This window comes from Lutra lutra, chromosome 1 (genome assembly GCF_902655055.1).
Source record: "Lutra lutra chromosome 1, mLutLut1.2, whole genome shotgun sequence".
In the NCBI taxonomy this organism is placed as follows: Eukaryota; Metazoa; Chordata; class Mammalia; order Carnivora; family Mustelidae; genus Lutra; species Lutra lutra.
The window spans coordinates 119,686,765-119,712,274 of NC_062278.1; the positions used below are offsets into that span (position 1 = coordinate 119,686,765).

The 25,510-nt window shown below is 50.2% G+C and overlaps 1 pseudogene; it reads left to right on the forward strand.

Annotated features, from left to right (window-relative positions):
• The first annotated feature begins 17,561 nt into the window (after window positions 1-17,561).
• On the forward strand, window positions 17,562-18,720 carry LOC125102769 (mortality factor 4-like protein 1; annotated as a pseudogene).
• The last annotated feature ends 6,790 nt before the right edge of the window (window positions 18,721-25,510 follow it).

A 25,510-nucleotide genomic window follows, 5' to 3' on the forward strand; every position in this document is an offset into this window, starting at 1 on the left:
GTGTTGGGGGCAACCCCCCCCCCCATATTGGGCTGGCCCTGAAGGTAGAGCACTCGGAACTTGAGGGAGGGGGATCAGAGACCTGAGCAGGGCTGGAAGTCAAGTCACAGGCCTCCAGAATACAACAGGGACCCATGGAGACAGGAAGGGAAGAGACCACACCTCTCACTTGCTAGTAGGCCTTGGGCCTGTCACTTACCCTTTTTGGGCGTCCGTTTCCTCAGCTCTTAGTAAGGACTGAGACTAGTCCAGGGGTTCATAAATCTGAGGGGGGATTCCTTTACTTAAAGACAACTTTTACTCCGAAGCCCAACATAGGAAACACATGGAAGCCGACCATTAGGAATGAAGTGGGGGTGGGTAAGCCCAGCTTCCTCCAGGGCTCCTGCAGTGACATTCTGGGGTGCCAGCCCACTCCCTTTGGTCTGTCTAGGGGGAGGGTGGCTGGGACTGTTTCTTTCTCCCCACCTGGTGGGTTGTGAGCTGTGGGGCAGGCGCCTGGGGAGAACCCCCATCCCTCCACTCTGTGTTTAGCTCCATCCAGGCCCAGTGCTGTCCCTGTTGCGGGACTGCCCCAGACGAGGCTCTGTCTGCCGCTCGCCCCCTCATACCCGGCGGTGCCAGGAGCCCCTGCACCTGAACCTCATCTCCTGATCCTGCATGGAGGCCTGTCTGTGCTCTGCCCTTGCCCACTCCCCTGGCGGGAGTGTTGTGAGCTCCACCAAAGCCCATTAAATATCCGTTGCCTGCCTCCTATGACGAATCTCCTGCACTGTCTGTCCTGGGGATCAGGGAGCTTGGGGGTGAGGGGGAGCTCCGAGGGGCCGGGACAAAGGCCCTGGGAGGGAGGAGCCAGGGTCCCATAGTGGCTGGTTCTGCGACCTTGGTTAAGACACTCAACACTTCTCTCATCCTTAAAATGGGGGGACCGTAAAGACTACTGCGGTGTAACAGAAAGCCCAGCAGATGGTCCCAGGGATGTCAGGGATGTCAGCCCCAGTGACATCCCCGCCTCTGCCCTGCTGCACCCCTGTCTGGCTGCAGGGGGCGTCCGTCACCTGGGAATTCTCCAAGCTGGCCTGTCCTGTCTGGGAACCCTGAAGCCTCCCCCATGGGTTGGGCAGCACTCAGGCTGGGAGTGGGTCCCCCCACTTGCTGCCTCATCCCTGGGGGGTGGAGGGGTAGCGGTGTTCTCCATCACAGTACAATTCCGCAGTCTTTCTTGCCAGCGGGTGTCACCCTGGTTGCTCTCTCCTGTTGGGGAGTCACATGCTGATTCTGGTCCTTTCCCTGGCATGGGTCCCAGGCCCTGTGAGTCTGCAAGCCCCAGGGGGTTGTAAAGGGGTGCAGGGGTGGGTGGGGGGAGAGGAAACCACCTCAAACTATGGTTTCTTTCTGGAGGGCAGTGTGTGGCTTTGGGAATAGAAATGATGGCAACTTCCTGGCAGGCTCTCAAAGGATAAAATGAGGGGTCTCAGGCCAAACATCAGGTACACAGTAGGCACAAAATGAATGCAATGAATGCAGCCGGTGTGGTTATGGCTGTTTTCTCCACCCAAGAGCTAATGGACCACCCAGCATTTCTCCAAGGACCACTTTCTCAGGATTACCTGGGTCCCCAGACCACTGATTCAGAATCTCTGGGACGGGGGCGGGCAGGCATCTCAGCCTAAATTTTTGTCAAGCACCCCATGTGATCCTACCCCCACCCCGGAAGTTTCAGAACTGTTACTTGAGGAGGTTGAGGAATGGCACCAACCCCACTGCTTCCCGCCAACCTTGTATCCAGGTGAAATCAGGGTGTGGGGGAAGGTGAGAGGAAGGGATGTCACCAAAGGATCAGATGAACACCTCAGGGGCCTGTGGAAGGGTGTGCCTGCGTGCACGTGCTCATGCCTGGGGGTGGGAGTGGGCAGGAGCCCATCCTTTGGGGGTGTAAGCCCAACCTGGAGAGGTCATGACTCTAGTTCTCCGTATGCGGAGTCCCTCTCAGTGCTGCCCTTCCTTCTCACTCCCACCCGGAATGTTTTTGCTCGACCTTAGGGGCTCTGGCACTTTCTCATCCCCTTCGCTCTGGTCTTAGGGTCTCTCCATTCTAAGCCCCCTCGGTGTTCAAGTCTTTTCTCAGCTCTCATCCCTGCTTAACTCTGGTTCTTGGGCTTTGGGAGGGATGCAGTGTACACACTGGCATACAAAAAGGCAGCCTGGCTTTGGCTTTGGCTTTGTCGTAAATGGCTCCTGTGGCCATGTTTAAAACTCTTGTGCAAGTAAAGCTGGAGCAGACTTGTCTGTCTGGGAGGCCCGCAGTCCATGGTTGTTGCATGGTAAGGGGAGGAAGGCGTGAGGCCTTGTGAGCCCCCAACCCCAGGTGTGGATGTAAGTCCAAATCTGTGTTTGTCCCCTGTCTGGGTGGTTCCAGAGGGCACAGCTGAGCCCAGGCTGCCCAGCAGTGAGGAGAGGCACAGCCCTGCTCCCAGATGGGAGTTCTCAGGATGGTCTGAGCCTGAGGCAGAGAGGAAGAGAAACCAGGTGCCTGGGCCAAGGCATGGATGGGGAGATATTCAGGGAGCTGGTTGGGCACCCAGTGGTGCCTGCCTGGAGCCCCAGGTCCACAGAGGGCTAAGAAGTTTGGGCCCCAGGGTCTGGGGAGGCCTGGTCCTGCTTCACCCCACTGCCTGTCTCTCTGCTGCTCTGCCCGGCTCAGGGCCTGGTGGCTGGTCATAAGGAGTGGACCTGCTGGGTCCCTGCCTCCAGCTGTATAGGAGACTCACCCACTGTCTGGCAGGGCCTTCCAAGTCTTAAGCCAAGTGTGGGTCATCCCCTGGAAAGCCTGGGCCTCAATTTCCCCACTGGGCAAAGACATAACTTTTCTCAGGTTCTCAAAGGTGGCCATAACCCTTCCTACCCTGGGACATAGATTCTGGGTCTTTCTCATCCCTCCTAATCTGAGATATTTAGGATTTCTTAGGGAAGCCTCTTAGATCAGGCTTCTCTGCTCCTCAAGGGGAAGTGGACCTAGTTTCCCCTTCTTCTGATGCATGCCCCCCCCCGCCGCCTCCACACACACCTTTCCCCTACCTTAGACCTGCCCTCAGAGTCTTTCCTTCGAGGCTGGAGACCTCTGCTGCCCTGCACCCACCTTCCCTCTCTGCCCCCTCCCCATTTTTGCTGAAACTGCTCTTGATTCTCAGACACACCCCTTGGAGCCCTTGGCCCCCCGATAAGAGCAGGGGTATTATCTGGGCCCAATTATGGGGCCAGCTCTCCACACACCCAAGAAGCCCTGCCATTCCTCCCTTCCCTGGACAGGAGCCAAGGAGTGACCTCCCACCCTTTAGGGTGCCAGGTACCCATGTGTCTGGAACCCCTCTGAGATGTCCCCATTCTACACTTGGAAACTGATGGAGGGGTTCAGACCTGGGATGGGGAGTCCAGAAGCTGTCAACCTTTCCTCATCTCCAAACCTTTCCTCCATGGGCCTTCTAGAAGGTCAGGGTGTGGGGGGTGGGAAGAGCACTGGGCTGGATGTCCCTCAGCTCTGCTATCAACTAGTACCCTATGGGAGTGAGTCTTTTCCCTCTGCCTGGCTTCCTGTGACTGGTCTTTAAACAGGATGATCATCATGGCTACATCACAGGGCTTGGTCACAAGATCCTAACTCTTTAGAGCTGCAGGGGACTCAGGGGTCACCTTATCCAGCTGCCCCTCCACCTCCAATTTCACAGATGGGCACTAGAGAAGGAAGGGATTGCCTAAGATGACATGGCATCCAAGCCAGGCAGCATTCTGTCTGTCTGTGGGGCTGCCTCTCCCGTTCCTGCTCCCAGGGACTATTCCAAAGGAGCAAGGAGCTGGGCTGCCACCACCGGGCCCTACCTTCAGCCCCCAAACCCCAGAGCCCAGCAGCACATTTCAGCACAGGGCCTGGGGAGCCGATAAGAAGGCCCCACTTAACTGTGTGTCCAGCCCTGTGCTGGGAGTGATAATGCCGCCCAGCCCAGCCCTGCCCACCCCACCCCACCCAAGAGGGCCCTGCTGGTGGGTAAGGGTGCGGTAGGGGCGGATGGGGCAAAGGAGTTTGCCACAATGTAGGATCAGGGCCCAGAATCCTACCACGTTGCAGAGCCCAGACCCCTCGCTGGCTGACCTCCCGGGTACCGGGGCGAAGTGACTAGCACCCAGGGGACACTCCACCTGTGCCTACATCCTGCCCTTCAGTTCCTATGCCTGGAGTGTGCAGGGCTGAAGGTCTGCGGGGTACTGTCGTGGGGGACAAAACCTTCACCAGCACCGCCCACAGCCTGACCTGTGTGGGGGTTCCCACGTGCTTCTCTGGTCCCCACAACCCTCTGCAGTTGTCACGCTTGTTCTAGAGATGAGGGAACCAGCACTGAGCCAACAGTCCAGCTCCTCGGGGTGACACCTCTTCTAAGTGGCCGAGCCAAACCCCTGTCAGCCTCTCCCATTGCACTGTGCTGCTCTAGGCGGTTCTCTATGATTTCAGCTTGTTCCAGAAGTCCCCCTCATCTGTGGGGGTCTGCTCTGAGCCCCCCAGTGGAGGCCTGAGACCACAGTCAGCACTGAGCCCCATATACACCACAGTGACATTTAATGTATAAATGAGCCACAGCAAGAGATGAACAACTAAAAATAAACTGGAACAATTCTAGCTGCGTCCTGTAATCAAAGGTATGAGTGTGGTCTCTGTCCGCCTTCCGGTGTGAGATGTAAAAGTCCTGTGTGATGAGGTGAGGTGAGGGAATGACTTCACACCATGACCCATGATGTCATGGTAGGCTACCATGGGCCTCCTGACATTACCTCAGAAGGAGGCTCCTCTGGTCTTCAAGGGAACAGCAGGCTGACCACCCAAAGGCTTGGCCTTCCCATACGGTGAGGGAGTTTCCTCTTAAGAAAACATAATGTTGGGACGCCTGGGTGGCTCAGTTGGTTAAGCCTCTGCTTTCGGCTCAGGTCATGATCCCAGAGTCCTGGGATCGAGTCCCCATCGGGCTCCTTGTTCAGCGGGGAGCCTGCTTCTTGCTCTGCCTTTTCTGCCCACAGCTCTCTGTGCTCCTACTCTCTCTGCCAAATAAATAAATAAATAAGTCTTTTTTAAAAAAAAGATTTGGAAAAAAAAGAAAACATAATGTTGCCTCTATTTTGGGACTGGCCAGGGTCCCAGGCTGAAGGTGGTCAAAAGCCATGGTCATCTGAGCCCTGGGTCCAGCCAGCTCCCAGGCTCCTGCCTGCTCTCCCCTCTCCCTGCAGCTTCTCTGTCTCACCTCAGTCTCTGCTCCCACTTCGCACCTTTCCCCTCCCACTGCTCTCTCCCTTGTTCCTCCTCTGCCTACTCCTTTCCTCTCTCTCTTCTCCCTCTCCCCTCCTGTCCCCGCCACCCCTCTACCCCCAGTCGTTTCTGGACCACAGCTTCCAGGAACACAAAGTTAACCGTCTGGCAACTTTCAAGTAATACCTTTTAACTGTGATTCTTGGAAACCTCTGGGTCTGGGTGTGGACACCCACAGAGCTCTGGGCCAGGCCAGAGGCCTCGCAGGCACAGGGCAGCTTTGTCCCTCTCCGACCCAGTCTTCCTCCCAGTCAGGCATATGCTCTTGAAGCTTCCTGGTCAGGGTGGTTTTGCTGCTGAAATTGGAGGTTCACAAACTGGAAGAGTCCTTCCTGAAAATCCAGTTTATTTCTCAGAGGAAAACCAAGGCACTGGGTGGTGGTGGGGAGTGGGGTCAGCAAGGCCTCCCCAGATCACACAGTGAGGTAGAGGTCAGGTGAGGCTGGGTGCCAGACCTCCTGCCTCTGAGCCTTTCCACCGCCCCACCGTAGGTCAGAGGCCCGGACAATAAACGGGGAGGCACTCTTTCTTCTCCTGGAGGCCCAGTAGCTCGGCTCTGGTGGGCAAGATCACAATGACAGCAAGCCTAGCAGTATCCCCTGGAGTGCCCACTGTCGCGGAAGTGCTTTGCTTGCATGATCTCATTTACTCAGAACAGCTTGGGTGGAAGGTGCTGCTGTTACTTTTGTGGACATGACCCTGGATGGTCCTTGGGCTTCCATCTCCCTATCTGCCAGGATAGAATTTTCTGGAGGCTCCTTGGGACTAATCTTGCCCTGACCTCCTAGAAGTCCATAACTCTGACCAGGAAGGGGAGGTTCCTGGTCTGGGGACAAGCCTAGGACCCCTGGCAGGGCTTACTGAATGACTCCTGGGGGGGGGGCACATTAGGTCATCAACCAAGGGTACTGAGCCCTGGGCAGGATCCTTGGCCACCTGCTCTGGAAAAGTCCCCTGCCCGGTATTCACTAAATAGCTGTTCCTCAGCCACTGACAAAACTGGAAAGGCTGTCCTTCCTGCCCTTTTGCTGTCTGGGCAGTAGTACGCTGTGGAGAGGACACAGACTGGGCGTTAGGAGAGCTGGGCTGGTAGGCAGGCCCTGCTGCTTCTGGTCATGTGGCCGTGGAAAGCCTCTGGCCTCTCAGAGCCCATTCCCACATCAGCCAAAGGGCAATAAAAGCCACCTGACCGCACTGTGGGCTTGCTCTGTGATGCTCACTGCTTTGCACAGGCCAAAACCGAGTGGTTGTGGGGTCACTGGGAACGGAACAGTAGGAGGGCCACACTTGGGCTCCAGTATTTGTCTCCCTTTCCCAGAGCCAGAAAAGGAGGCCCAAGTTTTGGATTATTTGGAAATGACCAAAGCCAAAAATGGGCCACCTCTTTTTAAATCCCGGACAAAGCCTGGGTCACCTTCGTCAGGTGACTTCCCCACCAAGTGTCTGTCCCTAGGGGGAGAGCTGGCCCGACATGGGTTTGGGGCAGGGATGGGGCCTCTCCTCTCTGTTCCCACTGGTACCATCTGTCAGTCCCTCTGGGCCCCTGGCTTCAGGGTGCCCTGGAGTGTGGAAGCCTCTGGAAGGTCTCATGGTCTGGTTGGGCCCGGCTCACTCTGACGCCACGGCAGAGACTTGGGCTGCAGCCATCTTGGCCAAGAGGCTCTATCTGCCTTGGACACAATTCAGACCAAAGAGTAAAGGAGGTTTGCTACTAATGCAGAGACCAGAAGTAGGCACACAGAGGGCTCTTTGCTGTGGAGCTGAAGCTTTTAAAGATTTGTTTTCTTTAAATATCCTGCTGCAGGAAAGAGAAGCCAAAAATCAAACATTACTGAGACATAAATTTCACGTGGCTTTAAAGGAACAATTTGGTTAGTTTCCGCCCCACCCTGTTTCTGCCCAGTAGGGTCCCGGGCACATGTCCCTGGGGTTTGCTGGTGGGCACACACCCTCCCTAGGCTCACCCATCCAACCTCACCTCGAGGTTTCCGAATACCAGCTCCAGCCAGAGGGCCTCCGGCCACAGCCTGGCCCCAAGCTTGTCCCAGGGAGGGTCTGTGTACATCAGCTCAGGAAGTGGAGGTAACTTACCTCCGTCCTCGGCTGTACTGGCACTGTTGATCATACCCTCTTTCTTGAAAACTCTCTCTTTATCCTTGACGTCAGGGACCAGACACACCTGACTCTCCTCCTGACTCCTGCTCCAAGACTCTTGCTCTCACCTCCTACCAGGAAACTTCCAGGCTCTGTCCTGTGCCCTCCTCTTGTAGAACTCATGCCCTTGCCTTCAATAGCCCTGGGCCTTTCCAATGCCCCAGGCTCTGGCGTTGATTTTTTTCTGTTTTCCAGCTTTACTGGGGTATAGTTGACAGATAAAATGATAAGATATTTAAAGCATAAAACAATAATTTACTATCTGTATACATTGTAAAAGGATTCTCCCCCCATTGAATTGGCCTTAATTTTCTGATTGAATGATTCCCTTGGGGTCCCACCAAGACTTGGGGTCTTTGCTTGGCCCAGCACAGCGGAGAAAGGAGAGAAAGCAAAGACAAAATCAACCATTGAGTAAGAGGAGCACTTTGTTAGATGAGGAAACAGCTGAGCCGGGTACGAGGGCCTGGATCCTGGGAGAGGGTGTCTGGGGTGTCCCAGCCTCTTCCCAAGCCTAATCCAAAAGGTGTCCCTTTTCGGCCAGTCCATACCTGGCCTCGACCAAGAGAGGAGCAGAGTGGGAGGAAACCTCTGAGTAGCCTCATTGGCCCTTTATGCCCCCAGAGTCCCTGCTGTGATAGGGACCCCATGACAGGCCTGGGTGGAGCAGAGGAAGGAGGGCCCTTGGTGAAGGAGCTTCTAGAGGAGAAACCAATCAAGTGTTGTTATCTAGAGAAGAGCTGGGATAAAAATTTATCCAGCAAGGGGCACCTGGGTGGCTCAGTGGGTTAAGCCTCTGCCTTTGGCTTAGGTCATAATCTCAGGGTCCTGGGATCGAGCCCCGAATCGGGCTCTCTGTTCAGCAGGGAGCCTGCTTCCCCACCCCACCCCTGCCTGTCTCTGCCTACTTGTGATCTTTCTCTCTCTGTCAAATAAATAAATAAATAAATAAAAATAAATTTTAAAAAATTTATCCAGCAAATACTGAATAACTACAATGTATCCAGGAGGTAATGAAATTGATTTTTTTAAAAGATTTTATTTATTTATTTGACAGACAAAGATCACAAGTAGACAAGAGAGGCAGGCAGAGAGAAGTGGGAGTCGGGGGAAGCAGGCTCCCCGCCGAGCAGAGAGCCCGATGCGGGGCTCGATCCCAGGACCCTGAGACCATGACCTGAGCCGAAGGCAGAGGCTTTAATCCACTGAGCCACCCAGGCGCCCCATGAAATTGATTTTAAAAAAGAATGTGTTCGAGGTGCCTGGGTGGCTTAGTGGGTTGGGCCTCTGCCTTCTGCTCGGGTCGTGATCTCAGGGTCCTGGGATGGAGCCCGGCGTCGGGCTCTCCACTCGGCGAGGAGCCTGCTTCCCCCTCTTTCTGCCTGCCTCTCTGCCTACTCATCATCTCTGTCAAGAAAAAAAAAAAAAAAAAATTTTTTTTAAAAAAGAATGTGTTCATGTGGGGCTCCTGGGTGGCCTCAGTTGGTTAAGTGGCTGCCTTTGGCTCAGGTCATGATTCCAGGGTCCTGGGATCTCGCCCCTGGTTGGGCTCCCTGCTCAGTGGGAAGCCTGCTTCTCCCTCTCCCACTCCCCCTGCTTGTGTTCCCTCTCTCGCTGTGTCTCTCTCTGTCAAATAGATAAATAAAATCTTTTTAAAAATATGAAAAATAAACTAAATTTTATAATGTGTTCATGTATGGCATAATTGTTAATTTTCAATTTTACATATATATGTTATATATATATATACAATTTTTATTTATTTAGAAAGAGAGAGAGCAATAGCAGGGGCAGAGGGAGAAGGAGAAGCAGACTCCCCTGCTGAGCAGGGAGCCCAATATGGGGCTCAGTCCTAGTACCCTGGGACCACAACCCGAGCCAAAGGCAGACGCCTGACTGACTGAGGCACACAGGTGCCCCTCAATTTTATATATGTATTTTTAAGAGACTAGAAGCAAGGTCATCAAATGCTTGTGGTGAATAAGCAAGTATTTCCTCGTTGGGGGGTTCTGGCTGCCAGTCTGGGGGTTAGGACCCTGAATACCTCAGGCCAGCTCTTCCTCTGTGGGGCTGTGTGACTACAGAAAGCACTGCCCCTCTCTGAGCCTCTTCCCTCATCTGAGAAACGGGGCTGTGGAACCAGAAAGTCGGTGACTCCTTCCAGCTCCGCTGTTACCTGAGGGGCCTGGAGGGTTATGGGTAATTTGGCTGACTTGGCTGGGGTTGCTTCGCTCTGTGGGAAGATCGGCAGCCACCTGCACGCAGGCCCCTCTCCTGGAGGGCTCCACAGATAGGACGCAGTGGCCCTCAGGCTGCTCAGCTGCCAGGCTCTGATCTCATATTTGAATCACTCCTCTCATCTCTTTAACACCCATTCTGAAGCACAAAGGGCCTCCTAGACCCTCCACCTGTGGCCTCCTGACCTCTACAAAGGGGGTAATGACAGAGCGGCCGCCTTCACAGCCTCAGTGGCCTCGAAATCTTGCTCAGGAAGTGAGGGCGCCAGCCAGACCAGGGGTAATGCGTTGTTTGTGCATCCCCGGTGTGCCAGACACTCACTGTCTGAGTCATTCATTCTCCACGGCAGCCCTGGTGGGGAGGCTGGAGTATCACCTTTGTTTCCTGGAGGCGGAGGTGAGGCTCGAGGGGTAGAGCACCAGGTCCAGTCGTGCAGCTGTGAGTGGCTGTCCCTGCATCTGAGTGGGCAGCAGCCAGAGTCCCAGGCTGTCCTTCTGAGGTCAGAGAGGGATCCCCAGCTGCCTGTCGGACCCCACTCCTGACTCCCTGCCAGAATGTTGTGTGTGGTGGCAGGGGGGGTGAAATCCTTTTCTGATCACACCCATTGGAAACATGATTGTCTCCCCTAGAAAATCCCACAGGCAGAACTACTGTTCCCCCTCTTTGTTCTCAGACCTCTGAGTCCACTAGACTCCCCAGCAGTCAGCAGGTCCAGCACCTTCTGTCATCTTGCTGTGATGAAAGCAGCCTCCTGAAGGGAGAGAATTTAAGGTCCCCCGCTGTCCTGCCATCCCCCTTATGCTGACCTGGCTTTAGGGACCTGATTCTTCCTCTCACAACCTCCCTATTTGGCCAACTGACTATCCTTTCCCCTTAGGCTACTACCTTGCCCCCCTCCCTCATACCACCATTCTTTCTTTAAATTATAAAAGAGGAGGGCAGGGGGAAATTATGTCCATTCTCCTCTCTGGCCTCAGATTTTAGGCAGGCATTCAAGATAAATTAAAAGTACTTTCTTATCAAATGCCATCACTTTTTTGTTTTGACTACCGGCATTATAGTAATAGTTTTTGAATGAATATTCATTGCATTTGTTTGGGAATCTGGAGGACTGTGGGTTAATTGGCCCTCCTTGACTAGCCTGAGTCCTTAAATACGGTAAGAATCCTGTTTCAGTGGGAAAGTGCCTTTAGACCACATCTTGGAATATAATCTATTTGGACATCGGGGGCTGCCTGTAATTCTTAACAAATTCAAATCTGCAACATCTTGGGTGGGATTCCTAACCTTGCTTGGCTCATAGTCCATACTTCATAGGACTGTTCTAAGGATTAAATGAGGTAAGGTGTGGAAATGTGCCAGCCCATAATGGGAGCTCTGTAAACCTCCCACACTGTTCACCACTGCATACTGTCCTGGGGGCTCAGGTGTTAGCCTCTCTGAACCCCAGAATTTTCATGTGTGAATTGGGGCATCTGTCCTGGAGTTGCTTTGACTATTTCAGGTGGCAGGGAGGTACCAAGCAGAAAGTGTGAAAGTACTTTCTAGGCTGAAGGCACAGAGCACAGTTAAGAAATTATTACATGCATGCCCCATTGCACCACTTAATTGACTTGTTTTTAAAGAGATAAAGCTCCAGTCCCCAAACTTTTTTTTTTAAGATTTTATTTATTTATTTGAAAGAGAGGGAGAGAGCCCAAGTAGGGTGCGGGGGGGGGACCGAAGAGGCAGAGGGAGGAGCAGACTCCCCGCTGGGCAGGGAACCCTATGTGGGACTTGATCCCACAACCCTGAGTTCATGACCTGAGCTGAAGTCAGATGTTGAGCCAACTGAGCCACCCAGGTGGGCCACAGTCCCCAGATGCTTACTTAAGTCCTGGTTAGGACAGGCCACACCAATCTCAGGAATCATAGAGTTGGGCTTTGCCTGGCTGCACAGTGCTAGAGACAAGAGCTATAATGAAGGGCAGATCTGCCCTCACCCTCTTGTCTGCTCTCAGCAACCAGCCCTTATTTCCCAGGCACTGACTGTCAGGAGGTATGTGCTCGGGCAGTGGCCTGACTGCGGGACTGCCAGGATGAGCTGACCTCTCCCTTCACGTGAGGCCCTCGGGCTTCTTGTCCCCTGCGTGGACCCTCTCTCTCAGCAGAGCAGTGGGGGGCCTGGTCCTTGCTCTCCGGGGGAGGGGCAGTGACTGCTCCAGGCATAGGTTCCCATGCCCACAGCCACTACACACCTGCCCAGAGTGGGTGTGGTCTTTGGCGGCCCATCTGTTAGCTTAAGGTCTCCCAGAGCAAAATCTTCAAAAAAAAAAAAAAAAAAAGGATCATTTAAAAGGAATAAGCGAGGCTACATATATTAACCTATTCCGTGGGCTCTGTGTTCTTTTTTTTTAAAATATTTTTTAAATTTAAATTCAATTAATTAACATATAGTGTATTATTAGTTTCAGAGATAGAGGTCCTTGATTCATCAGTCTTATATAACACCCAGTGCTCATTAAATCACCCAGTTACCCCATCCCCTCACCCTCCCTCCCAGGCTCTGTGTTCTATAGCAGAGTACATCTTTTTACAAAGTGAGGTGATTTAAAGTTGATTTGGTGACAAATACCAAGTAGGAAGTAGAGCAGGGGATGTGCAGTATGGAAACACCTGTGACGGGAAACTGGCTCAAGTCTGGGAAATGCTCTTTTCCCTCATGCTCACAACCGTCCTGAGAGGATGTGTTCTTGACTCCTTTTCCAGAGACAAAAAGAGGTGCACAGAGGTGAGGTGAGCTTCAGTGGGGTTGCAGGGCCTGGAGAGAGGGCTCCCCACACGACCATTGACCCAGGGGCCGTGGAGCCCCGGCGGACGGGTCATAACGGTTCAGAGCCTGCCGCTGCAACGGTGAGCTGTGCCAGGCAGGGGCTCATCCTCCGACCAGAAACGGTTGCATCAGACTGGCTGACCTCATGCCTGTGGCAAGGCAGATAGAGAGGTTGATTGGGGCTTAGGAAGGGGGGACGATCTGAAGGAGAACCAGGCAGAGACAAAAGGCAGGCAGAGACCTGCGGGGCTGGCCACCACCAGAATTCTGAACCCAGAGTGAGGAGGAGGAACAAAGTAACACACTCTGAGTTCTTTTAACCACTGGTGTGGCCTCCGATTGGCCTCCAACAGGCTTCTAAAATCAGAAATGGTAGTAGGTGAGAAGAATTTGAGTCAAAGGACAGCTACAAACTGTGCAAATGCATCCCACGCACCCTCCCAACCAGACACACAGACACTATACTTACACAGCCCTCACCCTCCCACCCCCCCCCACACGCCGTGAGTAACTCAGGGTCAGGGACCTTCCTGCTTGAAGAACCATCACAGACCTTTTGCCCCAGTGCCTCTTAAAAAACTCCTGGGATGAGAAAACAAAAAACAAAAATAACTCCTAGGATGTGGGGCACTGGGGTGGCTCAGTTGGTAAAGCGTCTGCCTTCAGCTCAGGTCATGATTTCGGGGTCCTGGGATCAAGTCCCGCATTGGGCTCCCTGCTCCACAGGAAACCTGCTTCTCCCTCTCCCTCTGTGTCTCTCTCTGTCAAATAAATAATAAAATCTCTTTAAAAAAGCGGGGGGGTGGCTAGATGCCTGGGTGGCTCAGTTGGTTAAGCGGCTGCCTTCGGCTCAGGTCATGATCCCAGCGTCCTGGGATCGAGTCCCACATCAGGCTCCTTGCTCCGCAGGGAGCCTGCTTCTCCATCTGCCACTCTGTCTGCCTGTGCTCACTCTCTCTCTCTGACAAATAAATAAATAAAATTAAAAAAAAAAAAAAAAGAAAGAAAGCGGGGGTGGGCGCCTGGGTGGCTCAGTGGGTTAAGCCTCTACCTTCGGCTCAGGTCATGATCTCAGGGTCCTGGGATCGAGCCCTGCATCGGGCTTTCTGCTTAGCAGGGAGCCTGCTTCCCCCTCCTCCTCTGCCTGCCTCTGTGCCTGCTTATGATTTCTGTCTGCCAAATAAGTAAATAAAATCTTTTAAAAAGCAAAAACGAAAACAAAAACAAAAAACAAAACTCCTAGGATGTGCTCTCACCTTTGGAATAACATGTAGCTGACCTGTCCACCTTTGTTGTGGTCACCAAAAGCTTAATAGCTGTGTCTGGTGGCCACAGTTTCACGAGACGTAAACACAGGTTCAAGTGAAAGGAACAAACAAGTACTGAGCACACTTGACCTAGCGCTATGCGAAAAGGAACAGGGAGGGGACGTAAGATGAATGAGGCGGCCTTGGCCTCAAGGGACCTGCAGCCCCTGAGGGGCAGGAGAGGGAAAGCTTGCTTGAGGAACCAAAATGACCAGTCAGCTGTAAGCCACTTCCAGTAAGATTTGAAGATGACTGGCCATGGAGGAATGGTCACAACCAGTGCATAACTGTTCCCAGGGGCTGGAGCCACTGTCAGGCAGAGGGCAGTGTCAGGAAGGGCTTCCATTTCCCAGGGAGGCTGTGGGCACAGCTGGCGCTGGGGGGGGTGCAGCGGGCGTCAGTCCCCATAAACAGATGAGGCACCTGAGGCTCTGGGCGTCCAGTGCACCAGACTAAGGCAGTTAAGGATAGCATCTGGACCCCTGAAGGAGAGGCCACGCCAGAAAGTGGCCTGGGCCTGGAGGCGGGGAGGGCACGAGTTACTCCCGGGGTCTGCAGGGAAGGAACAGGTAAGAGAAGGGCAGGGTAAGCAGTCCTGGAAAGGCAGCTCTAGGAGGAGTGGCCCAGCTTATTTCATGCGAGGACCAGGGAGGGGACATGTGCAGGTGGAACGGGAGGGGCACACTTGTGGGTGGGTGGGAGGAGGGCACAATGGTGGTTACTGTTGGTTAAGAGATAAAGATTTCTGGTACCAGTTAAGAGAAACCTCAAAAAACCTTTAATTCCAGAACTAGCTTTTGGTTTCAGAGATTACTCAACTCTGTTTTTTTTTATCTTAAGTAAGTAAGAAAGAAAGAAAAAGAAAGAAAGCAAGCTAGCTTTTCTTAAGTCAGTTCTATTTTTTTTTTTTTTTTTTTAGTTCTATTCTTTTTAATACCTGCAAGCTGAGATGGGGTTGGGGGAGAATAGTAGCTGCAGTTCACCCAGTCTCAGCTGGCTGTGCCGTGGGGAGGCTGCCGGGGGCCACCTGTAGGGGCCACCGAATCCCTCAGCCACTTTTGGACACCTCACAGTCCTCTGCGTAACATCACTGGGGAAACTGGTCCAGTACGTAGCTCTAGGCCACTCAGCAAGCACATGGCAGAGCAGTGACCCAGGTGCCCCCTCCCCGCCCCGGGACTGGCTTTTTCAGCCCAACGCTGGATGTTGGTTCCTGACAGGAAGCTCTCCCCACCGCGTACACACCCATCCTTTGGCTCCCCTGCTGCCAGTCTCCTCAAGGTCCCTGCAATTTAGAGATTGCTCTTATTTCGAAGTAAACACATTTTCCTCCTGACTACAAAAGTGAAATGTATCTATTTTGGAAAATTTTGTAAAGTATAGAAAAACACAAAAACGAAAAATGAAAGTCCTCTGTCATCCCACAGTCCAGAATGAACCACTGTTAACATTTTGGGGAATAGCCTTCCAGTTTTTCTTGTGTCTATCCATACGCATGTGTAATAAAAATTACCACCCTACGGTTTTATAATTTTTAAAAAGAAACCTATGTATTTATTTAGAGAGATCCCACGTGCATAGACATGAGAGATAGCAGGGGTAGGCACAGAGGGAGGGAGAGCCAGTCGCTGGGGCTCCATCTCACAACCCTGAGATCATGCCCTGAGCCACCCAGGGCAACCCCTCGCTGTGTAATTTTTTTTTTAATCTAAGATTTTATTTATTTATTTGACAGAGATCACAAGTAGGCAGAGAGGCAGGCAGAGAGAGAGAGAGAAGCAGGCGCCGTACCAAGCAGAGAGCCCAATGGGGGGCTCAATCCTAAGACTCTGGGATCATGACCCGAGCGGAAAGCAGAGGCTTAACCCACTGAGCCACCCAGGTGCCCCATGTAATTTTAAACACCTATTTAGAGATACAACTGACTAAACGGGACATATTTGAAGTCTACAATCTGATGAGTTTTGCCACCACGTGTACATCTAGGAAGCCACCACGCAATCAAGGTTCGGTTCACCGCCCACAAACACGTCCCCGAGCCCTGTTCCTGTCCTTCCCTGCCTGCAGTCCTATCCCCAGCGCTGCCTGGAACTGGGGATTTCCAGCCAGTGTCCCGGGCCTGCGCGGAGGCACCCCGCCAAAGCGCCGCCTACGCTCGGGCTCTGTTGCAGTGCTCTTCAAGGAGCGCGAACAGTACCACCTTCTCTAGGCCAAACGCTGCACTTGATCTTGTCAGTTTCCTCCAGCCGCTGGGCTTCCGCTCTAAGGCAGGGCCGGCCCCCCAGGGAGCCTGCTCCTTCCTTCCCTCCAGCTCTCAGCCCTCTGCCTCCACCGCCCTCCCTCATACAGATCTGCCTCCTCCAGAACCTTCCAGCTCTCTGAAGTTGGACTCAGCCCTCCTGGGGTTCTGTAGCCTCTTCTGGGAAGGCTGCAGGGGTCCCTGGTGGCAGGTGCCACAGGCCTGTCTGGAGCTCTTGTTGCCTTTGCAGGTGGAGCAGGAGCTGGGGTGGGGTGGCCGGATGGTGAGGGAGGTGCAGCAGGATCCCTGTGGGCATCCACGCTTGCTTCGTGCTCCTTTTGACAGACAACTTTCTGAATCTCATTACTCCAGCGCTTTGGTGAGCAGGATTTCCTGAGTGTAATTTAATCTTTTCTCTATGACTCAGTCCGTATTTGCAACCTCGTTTGGTAATGGACAGTGGCAGATGCAGCGGCAGTGTGGGTGGAGGGGGAGACCAATGCGGCCATTTTACTGGAATTTGCTTTCTTGCAAAGGCCACACGTGTCCTCCAGCCTCAGAAGGGGGACAGCAGCTGGGTTTCTGCTGGCCTATTGGCAGCAATCCAATGTGCCGCCAATGTATTAGCAAATCGAAGCAGCAGCCTTCTGTCAATGGCTTTCCCCCGCTCCATCAGATTAGCATGATGATACCCATATGCGTACATTATTTCAGGGTCCTCAGAGCCCTCTCACACACGCATCCTCTGACCTTCACAATAACCTTGGGAGAAAAGCAGGGCAGGGGCTCCTGTCCATTTCAGACCTCTGCCCCTCAGTGGTCTCAAATATCAGTCCCAGCTCCATTACCGACGTGGCAAGCAAAGATACACCCTCAAGCAGGGAGTGTAGGAGCATACATCTGGGACATTGGGGTGCAAAGAATTTCTTGGAAGCACTGTTAAGAAAAAGATAGGGGGGCGCCTGGGTGGCTCAGCGGGTTAAGCATCTGCCTTCAGCTTGGGTCATGATCCCGGGATCCTGGGATGGAGCCCCACATTGGGATCCTTGCTCAGTGGGGTGTCTGCTTTTCCCTCTGCCCCTCCCCCGCATCATGCTCCCGTGCGCGCTCTCTCTCCCTGTAGCAAAAATAAAAAAAATTTTTTAAATCTTTAATAAAAAAAGATAAATTCATTCTACTCCATTACAACAAAAAGCTGATAATAATGTGTCCATGTAGGGGCGCCTGGGTGGCTCAGTGGGTTAAAGCCTCTGCCTTCGGCTCAGGTCATGATCCCAGGGTCCTGGGATTGAGCCCCGCATCGGGCTCTCTGCTCTGCAGGGAGCCTGCTTCCTCCTCTCTCTCTCTCTCTGCCTGCCTCTCTGTCTACTTGTGATCTCTCTCTGTCAAATAAGTAAATAAAATCTTAAAAAAAAAAAATGTGTCCATGTAGGTAAAAGGGTTGTAACAGGGGGTGGTGGGAGAAGGAGGAGGCAGCGGCGAATCACTTATAAATGGTGCAGGACCCGAAGCCCAAATTCCAGGAGGGTGAGCGAGTACTGTGCTTTCATGGGCCTCTTCTTTATGAAGCGAAGTGTGTAAAGGTTGCCATAAAGGACAAACAAGTGAAATACTTTATACATTACAGTGGTTGGAATAAAAATTGGGATGAATGGGTTCCAGAAAGCAGAGTGCTCAAGTATGTGGATACCAACCTGCAGAAACAGCGGGAACTCCAAAAAGCCAACCAGGAGCAGTATGCAGAGGGGAAGATGAGAGGGGCTGCCCCGGGAAAGAAGACATCTGGTCTGCAATAGAAGAATGTTGAAGTGAAAACCAAAAAGAACAAACAGAAAGCACCTGGAAATGGGGATGGCGGCAGCACCAGTGAGACCCCGCCACCACCTCGCAAGAAGAGGGCCCGCGTGGACCCCACCGTGGAGAGCGAGGAAACCTTCATGAACAGAGTCGAAGTGAAAGTGAAGATTCCCGAGGAGCTCAAACCGTGGCTTGTCGATGACTGGGACTTAATTACCCGAAAAAAAAACAGCTCTTTTATCTTCCCGCCAAGAAGAATGTGGATTCTATTCTAGAGGATTATGCAAATTACAAGAAATCTCGAGGAAACACAGATAATAAGGAGTATGCGGTTAATGAGGTTGTGGCCGGGATACAGTAATATTTCAACGTGATGCTGGGCACTCAGCTCCTGTACAAATTTGAGAGACCACAGTACGCCGAGATCCTTGCGGACCACCCGGACGCGCCCATGTCCCAGGTGTACGGGGCACCGCATCTACTGAGATTATTTGTACGGATCGGAGCGATGTTGGCCTATACTCCTCTAGATGAGAAGAGCCTTGCATTGTTGCTAAATTATCTTCATGATTTCCTAAAATACCTGGCAAAGAATTCGGCCGCCTTGTTTAGTGCCAGCGATTACTAAGTGGCGCCCCCCGAGTACCACCGGAAGGCCGTGTGAGGCCGGCGGCCCGCACTTCGTCTGGATCTCTGTAAACACAGTTTGTTTAGTCCTTCTCTTGTACAAATGATGTACTTTGAAAATGTTAGTGTACAACAGAGTTGATGTTTGTTTTCTGTTTGACCTTAAACAGAGAAAAATAAAAGGGGTTATAGCTCCTTTTTTCTTTTCTTTTCTTTTTTTTTCATTTCAAAGTTGCTACCAGTGTATTCAGTGACGGACAATGGAGAGACATACTGTAGCCTGTTCTATTGCTAGACGACAAAGCTGCTTCGAATGCTGGTGGTTCTCTTCCTTTGACACTACGCACTTTTGTAATATGTGTTGATGCTCTATGACAGATGCTCCGATTCCTAGTGCCAAAGGTTCACTTCAGTGTATATAACTGAACGCGCTCCTCCGTTTGTGCTTTTTTTTTATGGTGCTTCAAGTAAAGAGCCCGTCCTTCACAGGCCATCCATGTTGTTCTTAGGCATTTTATCTTCGCTCAGATTGTTGAAGAATGGTGGCTTGTTTCATAGTTTTTGTATTTGTGTCTGATGCACGTTTTAACATAATAGACGCAATGCATTGTGTAGCTACAGTTTTCTGGAAAAGTCAATCTTTTAGGAATTGTTTTTCAGATCCTCAATAAATTTTTTCTTTAAATTTAAAAAAAAAAAAAAAAAGGTTGTAACAAATGTACCACTCTGGTGGGGCTGTTGGTAGCAGGGGAGGGGGGGCTCTCAGTGTGTAAAGGCCTCAGCTGTATGGGAACTGTCTCTGCTTTCTACTCTGTACTTTTGCTGTAAACTTAAAATCACCCTTAAAAATAGTCTGTTTTGGTGCACCTGAGTGGCTCAGTCAGTTAAGTATCTGACTCTTGATTTTTGGCTCAGGTCATGATCTCAGGGTCATGAGATCGAGCCCCATATCGGGCTTTGCACTGTGCATGGAGCCTGCTTATGATTCTCTCTCCCTCTCCCTCTGCCTGCTCCAACCTGAACATACTTTCACTCTCTCAAAATATACATATAATAAATGTCTGCAGCTTTAAAAAAAAAAGCCTCTTTAAAAGGAAAAATAAAGTGAATATAGCTTCTGTTCCTCAAAAGATGCTATACATAAAGCAAAAAGTTGCAAAATAAGAGACTGTATTTGCAACACATAAATCCATGCAGGATCAGAGTCCAGAATACACCAAGCACTGGAAATAAGTAAGAAAAGAAGACAAGGAACACATCCACCACCAGGGGTATGCAAGAGAAAACATGGTCAGTAAACATATAAAGAGATGCTCAACTTCCATAGGAATCAGGAAAATGCAAATTGAAGGCACTAGGAAATACCGTTTTACACCCTCTGGATTGACAAAGGATTTTTAATGGTGAGGATAGTCTTGCTGGGCATGCTGCTGCTCTGATTGCTGCTGTTGGGTCAAGACCCAAGCGGCACTTGGGGTGGGGCACACGGTGCAGGAGTTTCCAGGTGGTCACCGTTTGCCATGTCAGAAAGCCTATAAGCAAGCGCTATAGCTTTTCAAAGTCCATGGATAAAATGAGGTCTGTCATACAATGGAACGAGAGAGAATGAAGATCCCTCACCCTTATTCAATAACAAGTGCATTTCTAGAATATTGTACTGAATGGCGTATTCATTTCCTGGGGCTGCCATAACAAAGCACTGCAGACAGGGTGACTTAGACCCAGAAACGTATTCTCTCCCAGTCCTGGAGGCCAGAAGTTCAAGATTGAGGCGCTGGTGGGGCCACGCTCACTCTGAATACCCCAGGGACTGACGCATCCCACTGTCCTTGGCTTGTGGCAGCCAGAACTCCAGGCTTCATGGGACGTTCTTCCCGTATGCGTGCCTCAGGGTCCAAATGTCCCCATTTTATAAGGACACCTGTCATGTTGGGAGTAGGGCCGCCCTGACGACCTCCATCAAGGCCATATCTCCCGGAAAAGGTCACATTCTGCAGTATTGGGGATAGGACTCACCACGGTCTTTTGCAGGGGGGGACAATTCAATCCATGCCAAATAAAAAAGCAGCAGAATACATATAACAAGAGACCATTTATGAAAAGTTGAGGGATACATAAATACTTAAAAGTTTAATGGAGAGAAGAGAATGACATCTGCTACATCTGGAGCAGTGGGCATCCTGGGGCGCCTTGGAACCTCAGATACCTCGGGATGCTCCACGTCTTAAGTTGACTGGCAGGTGCATAGGTTTGTTTGAATATTCTTTATAACAGGTTATATATGTGGTTTTTATTTGGGAAGTAATTCATAATAAGTGCACAGTTTTAAATAGAATCAGAAAGAAAGGACTTGGAGGACAGTGTCGACTACACTTTGGAGGACTTTTGCTGTAGGGGATGGGGTGGTGTCTGGGGGACAATGAGGGCGGTTTCCCCAGCTTACCTGGGAAGAGCTGGGTTCAGAGAGGTGAAGTGGTTCAGCCAGGCTGATGCAGCTGGCCCGGCTCAGCTGGCAGTGGCACCAAGGTCCCCGAACGCCAGCACCATGCTTTGTCCTTCCCCCCACCCTAGCGGCCTGTTTCTTGTGGTCGTCCTTGGGGCCCTTGGGTGCTAGAGGCTGGTCCCTCTACTACCAGAATTCTGTGATTCCTGGAGCTTGGAGCTAGAAGAGACCTCACTGCTACCTCTTGATGTACTCGACCATCCTCCCCTCTCACTTGCCCTCTTGCTGCGATATGAAACCAGTTTCCAGACGTGTGCATGTTCACGTGTCTATTATATGCCGAAGTGTATTCAAGGTCCTCACGAGTAATGAGTTCTGTAGTCCGAACACTGCAGCTGTTTTGGAATGAATGTCTCACAAGGAGGAAATGTCCAGCATATGGAATATACTCAGGGTTTTGTGACAGCACCGTACGGTGACAGGCGGTGGCTACACTCGTGGTGAATAGAGCATAACGTATGGGGTTGTCAGAAGACTATGCTGTACACCTGAAACAAATGTACTATGGTGTGTCGACTGTATTTCAATTTTAAAAAATTATTATAATTTAAAAAACAAAATAAATTAAAAAAGTAAACAAGACTTGGAAGAAAAAAAAGAACACTGCAGTTGTTGGATGGTCAACTTGGGCTGGACTCCTGACTGCATTTGCTATCAGTTTGACCTTCGGTCAAGTTCTTTACCGTTGCCGAGACTCATCTGCAAAACGGGGCTCATGCCCACTTCCTAGGGTGGTAATGAGGACTGGGGAAATAAGGTGGGTGCCCAGCACAGGGCCCGGCACACATGCAGGTGCTCAGCAAAGGTGGCCTCCTGTCCTTCTCCTTCCCCACTCCGTGTCTCACACAGGGGTCCTGTCTGCCTCTCCCCGGCCAAGGGCAGACCACGCACCCACATGCCCGCCCACGAAAGGGCTGCCTTTGTTATAAACCAGAGACCCGGTTTTCTGAGCTGACTGTAGAAGGGTCTGAGCCGCTGTCCTGGAGAGAGTTTTACTAGCTCCTCCTGAGTGGTCATGAGGCGGTTGTCACTCAGGCTGTCAAAAGGTGGCCCCAGCTGACCCCACAGCTGTTGTGGAACCTGGCACTCAGTGCAGTGAGCTGGAGAATTTTCTCTCTGCTGTGACCTGAAACCTCCCCTGGGTGATAGACCAAGTTCAGTTTTAACTCAGTTTGTCCATCAAGCAAAGGGAGTATTATGTTCCTTGTGTGCCTAATTTCCTTGCTCTGTAAAGTGACAGGGTTGGATGAGGCCATCTCTAAGTTCCTTCCCACACAGATTCTGGATTCGTTGTCAGATGTCATTTGAACCTACAAAGTTAGCCCATAGAGACACAGAGGTCCTGCTTTTCTTCGCTGAAATCCCAGAGCACCTAGTTCCCCAGCACCTGCAGGAGTCAAATCTAGCAGAAGTGCCAGGAGAGAACTTCTCCAGTCTTAGGAGCCCAGGCAGCACAGGGTGGAGCCCCGGGCCAGCCCTTGTGCTGTGAGCCCACACAGGGCTGTCCGAAGAGGCCCGGGGAGCGGGCACCACCACCACTCTCAACACTCCCAGTCTTTAACTCAGTAACTTCACCTCTGTGGAATGATTCTAAGGAAATGTCCAGAAATATGGACAACAGTACACGGATAAAGATGTTTATCACAGTATTGCTTAAAATATTGAAGAACTACAAACAACATAAATGTTCAGAAATAGAACATTTGAATAAATTTTGTATTGTCCATATAATTAAATATCAGGAACCCATTAAAAGTCATGTTAGGGCACCTGGATGGCTCAGTTGGTTGAGCTACAGCCTTCAGCTCAGGTCATGATCCTGGAGTCCGGGAATCAAGTCCCACATCGGGCTCCCTGCTCGGGATGGGAGTGGGGTCTGTTTCTCCCTCTGACCTTCCCCCCTCATGCTCACTCTCTCTCATTCTCTTTCTCTCTCAAATAAATAAATAAAATCCTTTTAAAAAATAAATGAAAGTCATGTTATAGAAGATTTTGGAAGTACTTATAATGCATCAAGTGTAAAGGTAGCATATAGTGTTATACTTGTTGAATGATAATAAGTTGTAGATGGACAAACATGTATACACATGTATATAGTCAACATACAGAAGGAAGTAGATCATGTTATTAGCAGCAGTTGTCTCTGGGGAGTGGGGCTATGGTAATTTTTATTTCATTCTGAGTTTTTTCACATAATGTATGGGATATATTACATCTTTGCCTCTTTAGACCATTTTTTTAAAACATTTTATTTATTTATTTGACAAAGAGAGACATAGTGAGAGAGGGAACACAAGCAGGGGGAGAGGGAGAGGGAGAAGCAGTCTCTCTGCTAAGTAAGGAACCGGACTCGGGGCTCGATCCCAGGACCCTGGGATCATGACCTGAACTGAAGGCAGAGGCCCAACGACTGAGCCACCCAGGCACTCCCTCTTAAGACTTTTCTCTAAGTTCAAGAATTTTAATAAATATTTCCCTTTATATGCAGAAAAACAACAAAATGTTGTTAAGATTTTTTCTTTTTAATAAGTGTCAAATACTTTTAATAGTGATAAAACACATACAACATAAAATATATCATCTAAACCACTTCTCAGGGTAGGGTTCAGTAGTGGGTTTTTTTGTTTCTTTGTTTGTTTTGCTGTTGTTACATTTATTTTACTTTACTTTTTATCATGATAAGTGTACTCTTTACCACATCCTTTCTTTCCTCCAACCCCCATCCCCAAACCATCAGGTTATTTTCTACAGTTACGAGTCTATTTCTTGGTTTGTCTCTCTTTTTTCCCTTGGCTCGTTTGTTTTGTTTCATAAACATCACATCTGAGTGAGATCATATGGTATTTGTCTTTCTTTGACTGACTTCTTTCTCTTAGTATTATACTTTCTAACTCCATCTATGTTGTTGCAAATCGCAAGATTTTGTTCTTTTTTATTGCTGAAAAATATTCCTTTGTGTATATGTACCCCATCTTCTTTATCCATGCTCCCATTGTAAATAATGATGCTATATACATGTGCATGTATCTCTTTGAATTAGTGTTTTCCTTTTGGGGGGCAAATACCCAGCAGTGTTATTTCTGGATCATAGGGTAGCTCTATTTTTAAATTTTTTGAGGAATCTTCATACTGTTTTCCACTGTGGGTGCACCAATTTGCATTCTGTCCAATGGTGCACAAGCGTTCCTTCTTCTCCGTGTTCTCACCAACACTTTTTGTTTCTTGTGTTTTTTATTTTAGCCAGTCTGACAGATGTGAGGTGATATCTCATAGATAATTTTGATTTGTATTTCCCTGATGATTAGGGATGATGAGCAACTTTTCATGTGTCTGTTGGCCATCTGTACATCTTTTTTGGAGATATGTCTGTTCATGTCGTCTGCCCATTTTTAAATTGGATTATTTGTTTTTGGGGTGTTGAGTTGTAGCAGTTCTTTATATACTTTGGATACTAACCCTTTATCAGAAATGTCATTTGCAAGAGTACCTGAATATCTGAGTCAGTTAGGCAGCTGACTCAGTTTCAGCTCAGGTCATGATCTTGGGCTCCTCAGAACGAGCCCCGTGTTGAGCCCTGCACCAGTCTCTTCACTCACCTGGGAGTCTGCTCCAGGATTCTCTCTCTCCCTCTCCCAATGCCCCTCCCCCGTTTGTGCTTGTGTGCGTGCTCTCTCTCTCTCTCTTTAAAATAAATAAATAAATCTTTTTAAAAATGTCATTTCCAAATATCTTCTCCCATTCCATAGGTTGCCTTCTAGTTTTGTTGATGGTTTCCTTTGCTGTGCAGGAACTTTTTATTGTGATATAGTCCCAATAGTTTATTTTTGCTTTTATTTCCCTTGCCTCAGGAGACATATCTAGAAAAATGTTGCTAGGACCGATAATAGAGAAATTACTGCTTGTGCTCTCTTCAAGGATTTTTATGGTTTCAGGTTTCACATTTAGATCTTTAATCTATTTTGAGTTTCTTTTCATGTATCGTGCAAGAAAATGGTCCAGTTTCATTCTTTTGCATGTGGCTGTCCAGTTTTCCCAGCACCATTTGTTGAAGAGACTGTCTTTTTCCCATTGGATATTCATTCCTCCTTACTTGAAGATAACTAACCATATAATTGTGGGTTTAATTCTAGTTTTCTGTTCTATTTTATTGATCCGTGTGTCTATTTTTATGCCAGTACTATACTGTGGGCAGCAGAGCAGTGGGTAGGAAGCAGTCATATCAGCCCTGGGTATCCCCACACCTGTGAGACGGCCTCCCAGGTAACTGATGCCCTAGTGATGGGGAGCATCACAGAAATTTCTATTTTTGCCCTGGAATAGCTGGAGGCAGAGGGAAGGCCTAGTTGACCTCTGGAGAGCCCAACCAGCCCAAGGACATCACTTGTTACCTCACTTTTATGCTGGTACCAAATGAATATTTATGTGTACAATATTGTTCATTACATGCCCATTTCAGTTTCTGCCCATGGCATCTGTCTCTGAG